Below are 8965 nucleotides of genomic sequence, written 5' to 3' on the forward strand. Positions count from 1 at the left end.
TGTTTCAGGTTTTCAACAGAGCACTTTGGGAAGGAGTGAAAGAAGTCCTGAGGAAATCTGGAAGATCTGTGGGGGAATAGGAAATTGATAGGTTCGAGACTGGAAGGTTTCTTCAGCGAGAGGAAAGGAAGATCTCAAGGACTGGGAGAGGATTTAAAATAAAAGGTGAGAACGAGTAAAACAAAGTCAACTTTATTCATACAATGCAGTAAGATACAAATAATTTATTGACAGACTTATTAGTGTTTTTATGTTCATTGCCATGAGTTTGCTGTAAAAACAAAACCAAACCAAACCACATATTCTCCAAACATTTTCACAGAATCTGGTAGCATCATGTTAGATCCTTTGCAGAGCAGCTAGCACACTTTTAAACATGCCTGTCTTTTTCCACACTAAGGGCAAAATTGTCTTTAATATTGTGTTAGTTAACACATTTTCTAACAGGATGCATTTTCCCAGACCTAAGAAGCCAAAGAGAACATGGATTTTCTCCTTTTGAAGTCAGTGTCAAAACTCCATTATGACTTCAGTGGAAACAAAATCAGGTCCAGTTGTGAGCCAGCTGATTATCAGTAATCTATACCAATTAGTTCTATTATTTATCATCTTTCTTCTAAAGCCATGTATGACAAGATTCAGGGGCTATAGGTCTTTAGCTAATGGGGAGTTAACTTCAGTTCCTCTGCCCTGTCCCCTTGCCCAGGTGCTTAGGGAAAGGTAATAGGACAGAGTTGGTCCCTATAGGTCTGTAATGTGGTGTTCAGCTCACACTTGCTCTGAAAGGGTTAATGTAGGCTAAGAAGGTGGGCAATCAACCAGACAGGCCACAGCTGACAGGAATCAGGTGGCTTGAGTAATCCTGACTGAACCAGGGAGCCCCACTGAGGAGGAACGAGCTGGGTGTTATAAAGCCAGGAAGCTGATCACCAAGAGGGCTGCAGGGAAGTAGTCTGCAGTCTCTACTTGGAAGAAGGGAGGTGTGTTTGGTGCTACAGGGGAAAGTTGCCTAGTTACTCATTGGGAGGCTGGCAAACCCAGAGAGCAGGGGACAGCCAGGCAATAAGGAAAGGGCTCAAGGAAAGGCAGTAAGGTCCAGGAGGAAACAGAGCTTGGCTGCTCACTAGAGGATCCCTGAGCTGGAACCTGGAATAGAGGGTGGGGCCTGGGTTCCCCTACCAGCCACTGAGAGGGTGGCACTGTGAGGCAGAGAATGGGAAGACTGCCTGAGACTGCTGGTGAGGAAAGACTTTGATACCCTAGGAGGGGGGAAAAAAATTATAGTGACCCAGCTGGAGGGCCAACCCACAAAGAAGGAGCACCTGGAGTAGCAGAGACAGAAAGAGCGCAGCAGTAGAGAGTAGCAGAAGGGGCCCCAGACCTGGAAGGAGCTAATTCCTAGAGTGGTCAGGAGTAGAAGACCCTAGCTCTGAGTGGACCTTGTGATAAGGCCAGTCTGGTTTCTTAACAGGAAGGAAAGCTCTACAAGAGTGTCTGGTTGAGAGAGAGAGAAGTAGAGTTACCTTAGAGTAAAGGGAAGTTGGCACCCAGTCACTGCAGGCCTGCAATAATAACTCATGCTAGAGATTTTTTTATCTTTATTTTCTAGCAATGTAAGACCAGTTACGATTATTGGCACTGATCTCTGAAAAGCCTGAGGAGAAACAAGCCAAAGGACATGGGTAGCCTAACAACTATTTTTTTTTCCACCTGGTGAATCATATTTCTTTCATCTCTCCTGCAGTTTCCATTGACTCCAACAGGGCACTCAGAATGTCTGAAAATCAACCATTTATAACTAGGTGCATAAATATAAAGTAAGAAGTCTAACTTTAGAAATCCAGGCTTGATAATTTTGGCCTCTACCCTTAAGTTGTTTAGCTGTCTGACAGAAAGTTAAACAAAATCTTATTTGGGCTATCAATCTCTTCTGGAAAATCCCTCACTTGAACCTTGCTCCCTTGTTTATTATCATCCTCTCTTCCGCTTCTCTTCCCTCAGAGGTTCGGGGAAAGCTATTTCCTCACACTTACACAGCCTCTCTGATCAATTTCATTCTGGAACCTTTCTGCGTTTGTGAAACTTTCCTTTCTTGGGTGGTTAATGAGCTGCCTCTTGGCTCTGATTAGTGATCTCCCTCTTCATCCTACTTGACCTCACTTTGGCTTTCAATGCCATTCTTCTTGAGTGCCTGCCTCTATAACTGCTGGGATACCTGCCTATATTTAACAATAAATGGGGATGTGCATTTTAACTCTGTTGAAATACACTGGAATAGGGGAGCTTGTGGAGAGGAGTGTGGGAGGAAAGATTTTGCTAAATAAAAAAAGGACTGCCCTTCCCAAATAAAGACATTTGGAATGTTTTTAGAACAGGAGTACTTGTGGCACCTTAGAGACTAACAAATTTATTTGAGTATAGCTTATGCTCAAATACATTTGTTAGTCTCTAAGGTGCCACAAGTACTCCTGTTCTTTTTGCGGATATAGATTAACACAGCTGCTACTCTGGAATGTTTTTAGTGCTCCTTCTCTGGAGGAGAGAGAATCAGTTAGAGCAAGCTGATGATCTCGATCTCGTTCAGACTGGCCTTACCCCCCCCCCAATTAATGCTCATCTTCTAGAGCACAGGAAGGCAGCCCTTTACACATACTCCACTATTTGTGCAGGTTGGTGAGTTTTATCTGGGCCATCGGAGGCTACCTCTACCTTTATGGCTCTGGAGCTGCTCACAGACTGTCAGGTGAAGATTGAAATCTTCAGCAACAAATGCTGACCCCCTACTGCCTGCTATGGCATTGTTTACTGGAAACTGGCAATGGTTCTCTGGCATTCTGCCTGAATAAGGAAGAACATCTGCAGAGATAAAATGAGGTAATGCTAAAAACCAAGATAGAAATGAAAGTCCTGTCAGCACCTCATTTTTAAGAAGTGCTGATTTTTGGACCCAACTATGAATGCCAGTAGTTGTGTATGCACTGTACATCCTATACTCAAGGAGCATATCTACTGCTGCAGCCCAACCAGAAGGTAAGGCCAGGAGGAATTATCCTTTGATACAGAAAAGTCTCATTTTACACTCAAGCCAACTCCTGTACTTCCTCCCTTCTGTATTAGGGTCTGATCTTGCATCCATGGAATTCAGTGGCAACACACCTATTGAATTCAGTTGTGCTGAATTAAAACATAATGGGTCAAACATATGTGACATACTATAGTTAAGGTTGTATGATGATTTCCATTTTAACCTGCTGGTTTCAGTTACCATTTTGTTTCTGAAACTTTTACCTTTCAAACAGAAATGTTCCTGTTTTGGGCATCTTAGCTGCATTTTGATAAATAGATTGAAGGTGCACATGAGCTGGGGCAAGAATTGAGCAGGAACCCAGGGTTCTATCCTTGCAGAACCTGTAGGTTATGAAGAGGTTGGCGTAGGAAGCTGTGCACCTTAGGCTTTTCCCAGTTGTGGAATTCCTAAACTACTTTAAGACATCAAGAGAAGTTGCATTATTCCACTGAGAACATAGTGACATCTTTGTCACACTTGCCAACGTTGGAAATTAGGGCGTATTCTTGAGGCTGGCCAGAGGGCAGCAGGAATTCTCATATTGAATTTGGTTACCCAAGCCCTCTGGAGGGAACTTCTCAAAGTGAGGAAAGAATTTGGGATAGAAAATGCAGACATGGCCCACCTCACGCCCACAAAGCTGAGGAACAGACCCCACAGCAAAACGAGTGTATTTAGGGAACAGAAACTACAGAGGAATTTCTGGAAAAAAGTTAGCTCTCAGCAGGAAGACATGGCTACTGCTTAAACCAGAGAACTAAATATGAAAACTCAGAAACAGAAAAACACATTAACAGATGTTTGCCTCCAAAGTGGATAATCATAAGTACTGACTCCTGTGTAATTTGGTAACATGGATATGATTGCAAATGTTTTTATTTCACTGTTTTTGTGTTAATCATGTCTCTTTTCAATAAATAATTCCTTTATGAATCTTCTTTCATTATCCCCGTTATGCTTTTATATACTTTCACACAGCTACATTTTATGAATAAGTTGCACAAGTCGATAAGCACACAGAACTACTCAGGTAGCTCTATGGTATCCTCAAGATAAATTTCTAAGATGTTTAAATATAGTCTTCATTTAGAGCACAGGTTTACATGAATACACAGTAGTGTATAGTGGAGATAAGGACAAGAAAGATTAAGATTTCAGAAGTACATCTGTGTACCTTTTGAGTTCACTTCAGCAGGGCCTACATAGAGCAATTAGAGCACTCTGTAATTCACACCCTCACAGACCAGACTATGGCGCCATGTAGACAAGCCCTTAATCTCAAAGTGTGCTTCAGGATCAGGACTCCCACACAGTCAGCCCATGGCCAGCTACTATTAGGTAAGGTAGTGTAATACACACACAGCCCCCTGCTCTTATCCTACATCTGTGTTTGTGTGTTTTGTTGGGGTTGTTTGTTTGCTCGTGTGTTTAACCATTTAAGAACATAAGAATGGCCATACTAGGTCAGATCAAAGGTCCATCTATCCCAGTATCCTGTCCATCCTGGCTAATAGCCATCGATGGACCTATCCTCCATGAACTTATCTAGTTCTTTTTTGAGCCCTGTTATAGACTTGGCCTTCACAACATCCTCTGGCAAGGAGTTCCACAGGTTGACTGTGCATTGTGTAAAAAAATACGTTCTTTTGTTTGTCTTAAACCTGCTGCCTATTAACTTGCTGCCATAGATTCAAACTGTGTCACAACTCTGTATGGAATCTCTGATACTTTAGCCACCAGGCAGAGGAAATGCAGTGTTTGTGCTGCTTTGGGATCTCATGCACTTATATTGCTGGGCTCAGGATTTGGCCTCCAGATTAATGTGGTGATAAAGGGGGGCTGGGAGGGTCACTTGTATGTTTTATCTAGATGTGTGAATGATGCTCCAGAGTAGGTTAATGCTGAATCTTAATCTGCTGGATTTAGGTAGTCTAGGAAAATGGCCTACATTTCTCTGAAGATATCTCATTTTATGTATATAATTTTCAAGTAATATCTTTATTATATTCCAAGTTCTTATAACAGAAGCATGCACAATTACACTAGCTTTTTCACTAGGACTAAGCTATATATAACTGAGGGAGTGCGGGGGGAGGCGTAAATACTGAACAACAGAAAAAATATACAGTACATAGTGTTTTCAACAGTACGTACCATTTTCTGAGTGTTACAATAGTTTATATTTAAGTACTAGGGTTGTGACTGTTGCGTAGAGACTGAAATTGATACATTTATCACTGTTCTAACTCAAATAGAAACCAATAGAAGAATATACTGAAAAAATAACAAACTACTAAAACTTGTAGAAATAGGTTGTGCTCTAAACATACCAGTTCACAGTACAACTTTTCTTATCACTAATTACATAACAGGTCATGTAAAATGTTACATATATATTGTGTGATCTTAGCCTAGGGATTGAAGCAGTTGTAATATAAGTAGGCAAAAAGGAGAATTAAGGTTACTTTAGGAATCTGGGACCAATTCTCAACTCATTTATATTGTTCTAAATTCAGAGTAACTCCATTGGCCCTAGATTCACATTAGTGTAACTGAGATTAAAATCTCTGCTTTCATAATCTGGATTCCTGATTTCTGTGCCATTATAGTCTAAACCTTGAGTAGCACAGTTGTTTCCATTTATATCTTAAAAATTTCTCTTAGATTTCTATTGCCTTCCTTTTTCTTCACTTTGTCTGCAGCTGTCATCATTGCGTTTAAACTCCAGTTAGAAGAGCAAGGCAGATGTCTCTTAGTGGAGTCGCTGCCAAGACCACTCCAACACAGCTGTTGGAGTAGTACTGTGAGAGTAGCATGACCACCACCATCAACAGAGAGTGAGCCCATTACATCTGCAAAGCTTTTTAGCTTCCACTGGCTTAGAGCCTACATCCCAAATCACTGCTGTACTCAGGTGTCTCAGCTGGTAACATTTAGTATTAGTCAGTTCTTCAATATATTGGCTACTCTTCAGTCTAATTTTTAAAAAATCAGAAATACCAGTCCACAAATGTAATACAGTCATGGGGGTGAGGGACTTTTAAAGATACCTCTTCCTGAGGCCTAGATGGGTCTGAAAATCTCATTAAAAATGCCAAAACACTTCAATGGAAATTGGGACAACATGATACAAATTAAGAACAAAGAATAGCATTTAGTGTATTCTCAAAAGAGAGTAAGAGCCTAACAGTAATAAATTCCAGCAGCTTGGAAGAAAATACTTGAAATCAAAACAGAACTTATTAGAACACTTTGTTTTAGTGCTGTTTTATTTATAATTTTTCAATATATTCAAGAGGATGTTAGTGAAAGAATTTAAGTATAAAATAATGCACAGTACTCATGAGGGAATTATTAGTCCCAAGCAACCCTGTTACATCAGTGCTATTTTCCTGGTACACTTCCCCCTCCCTGCCAGTGTTTGTGTGAATCACTTGTTGCATTATGTCTTAGGACCAACACTCTTCTCCACAAGTGGAAGGACAATTCTCCCCAGGGGTGTGGAGAAGATAGGCACTGTGGCAGTGCTTCATGAGTAAGTTAGGAGACTAAGACTACAGTGCATGCCAGGTCACTCCTTCCCCTGCCACAAGCCCACAGGCAAAGTGTTACAAGTTACTGCAGCAAATGTGCATTTTTCATTAAGCTAACAGCCAAATGATCAGTCTGACATTTATGTTAGAATGACCTGCATCAGATATATAATTACAGATTAGTTTACAAGTCAGCAAATATAGTGGCGCGGTACTGGTCTCAACTGGAAGTGGAGCCCAATGACATCAGAGTTCGCTAGGGTTGTTGCTACATTTGTCAAGAAGGATTTCCCAACCTGTTTCCACACCTATGAGATGTGATAGCCTTTATCCACCAACGGGCAGATTCTGAGCTCATTTACACCAATGTAAGTCAGGGAAAATTCCATTGACTCCTGACTTTCTTTGGAGTAACAGATCAGAAGGTGATCCTGAATGATTATAAGCACTTATTTAATATAGAAGGTTGTTGGACAAATACACAGTTTGCAACCTGTTGCATTTAGGCTTTGTTTGACATTAGTTGCATCTTGGAGGCAGGCATAATGTAATAAACTAGAATTTGTCAATGGCAGTGAGTTAATAGCACCACTTCTACAAAATGTCATGAGAGATCTTAAATGACCACAAGTAATCAGGCCCCAACATAAGACAGCTCCTTCAGCAGTACAATACCCCTTCTATCCCCAACGCAGGGCGTAGCCAGCACGGACTCAGAAAGGGCAGAGTGCTACCTGCTGAATCACCGCAACCACTTTTTGCAACACTTAACTGTTCCTTGGAGTTTTGCCATCCAAGTACTGACTCAGGAAACTTCCCTACTTTGTGATGTGACTAGACTTGGGCTCCACTTCAGGAAGGTGTTCCTATTCAGGAAGGGTGTTTAAGCATGTACTGAAATTTTAGTGAAGTCTATGATACTTAAGCACATGCTTTAGTTTATAAACTCTTTTTTTCCCGAACTGGAACATCAAAGTGCAACATAATATGGCTGCAGGTGTGAGCTTAAGCATAAAGATTTTCTGCAAAAGGGGAGAGGGAGGGAGAGGAAGAGTTTTGCCACTTTTTTGCTGTTTGGTATGTAAGGTCTATAAGGCTTGCAAAGTGAGGGGTTCCTTCTGAAAAAGACTTTTCAAAAAAGACTCGTTTTTGCCATTTGCTTCTCAGTTGTTTTTACAATAGACATTCAGGTCTTGATGACTCTAGAAGACTTTGTGAATCGTGTAATATTATGTTGTTGGATCAACCATGTAAGTGGAATGTGGTTAATTGAAAGGGGAAGTGATTTTTTTTTTAAACTCAGTTCAAAGCACTGTTTGGGTTTTTGTTAACTCCTATTTAACCCAAACATCTGTGAGAAATGATGTTTTGGTTAAAGCTTGAACACTCCTGTCCCCTAAATTAACACCCGAGGATCTCCCAATCCACATACATAATCTAAGCCAGTCTTCCAAAACCAGTGAAGACAGACTTTCTTTACATTTCTAAAGCTACAAAGTAAACTAGTCTGAAAAACAAAACTCTTTCAGGACTTGTCTACGAATCAGAAAGAAATGAAGAAGCAGCAAAGAGTCCTGTGGCACCTTATAGACTAACAGATGTATTGGAGCATGAGTTTTCATGGGTGAATACCCACTTCATCGGATGCATGCACTGTTCAAGAAATGAACAGTGGCACAAACCCATTTTTTCTTTTCCAGGTCACCTTTCAACAATTTATAATCTTTTTTATTAAAAATCTCCCCAGGTTTCTCCACTTTGTGATTAGGAATGTTTTTGGAGATAGCTTGAACTTGTTTTCTTGTCAAATCCATTTCACTCTCCAGGCTTTTCAGCTAAAGAATTTTAGGCCCAACATTGTAGGTAACGGCAGACTCATGACAAAAGGCATGGAGAATCTGCCCTATTATGTTTTCTGTAGTCAAAGACTTGTTCATCTATTATATTTCTCATTAATAGTTTACAGTGGTTCTCCAAGATAGAACAATTTGGCCTTGTCTAAATGGAAAGATTGGATTGGTTAACTAAAATCAGATAAACTAAATCAGTTTTTTAAACAGGTACAAGCCCCTGTATGGACAAACTGAGGGTTTTTCTGTAGAATAAATGGAACCAAAATCACTCAATCAGCTGTATGTCACATTTTTTAGTTATTTGCTTTTTAGCTTGTATGTGGACACTTTCCTTATGGAATAAGGTTACCCTATTTAAAAATAATTTTTGAAATTACATTATTTTGAAATTAAAGCCTCCACATGCAACTTGAAACCACATACCAAAAGGTATGAATTGCAACACATTTAATTATTTCAGATCCATTTACCATGTAGACAAGTCCTTACATTGGTTTAAATCAGGTTCGTTC

At 40.3% G+C, this 8965-nt stretch overlaps 1 long non-coding RNA gene across 1 annotated transcript; it reads left to right on the forward strand.

Annotated features, from left to right (window-relative positions):
* Nucleotides 1–943: 943 nt before the first annotated feature.
* On the forward strand, nucleotides 944–2868 carry LOC120396692. The gene is made up of 3 exons (XR_005593300.1): nucleotides 944–980; nucleotides 1745–1802; nucleotides 2670–2868. It is a non-coding gene; the product is annotated as an uncharacterized LOC120396692 (long non-coding RNA).
* The last annotated feature ends 6097 nt before the right edge of the window (nucleotides 2869–8965 follow it).

Source organism: Mauremys reevesii, linkage group 2 (genome assembly GCF_016161935.1).
Source record: "Mauremys reevesii isolate NIE-2019 linkage group 2, ASM1616193v1, whole genome shotgun sequence".
In the NCBI taxonomy this organism is placed as follows: domain Eukaryota; kingdom Metazoa; phylum Chordata; order Testudines; family Geoemydidae; genus Mauremys; species Mauremys reevesii.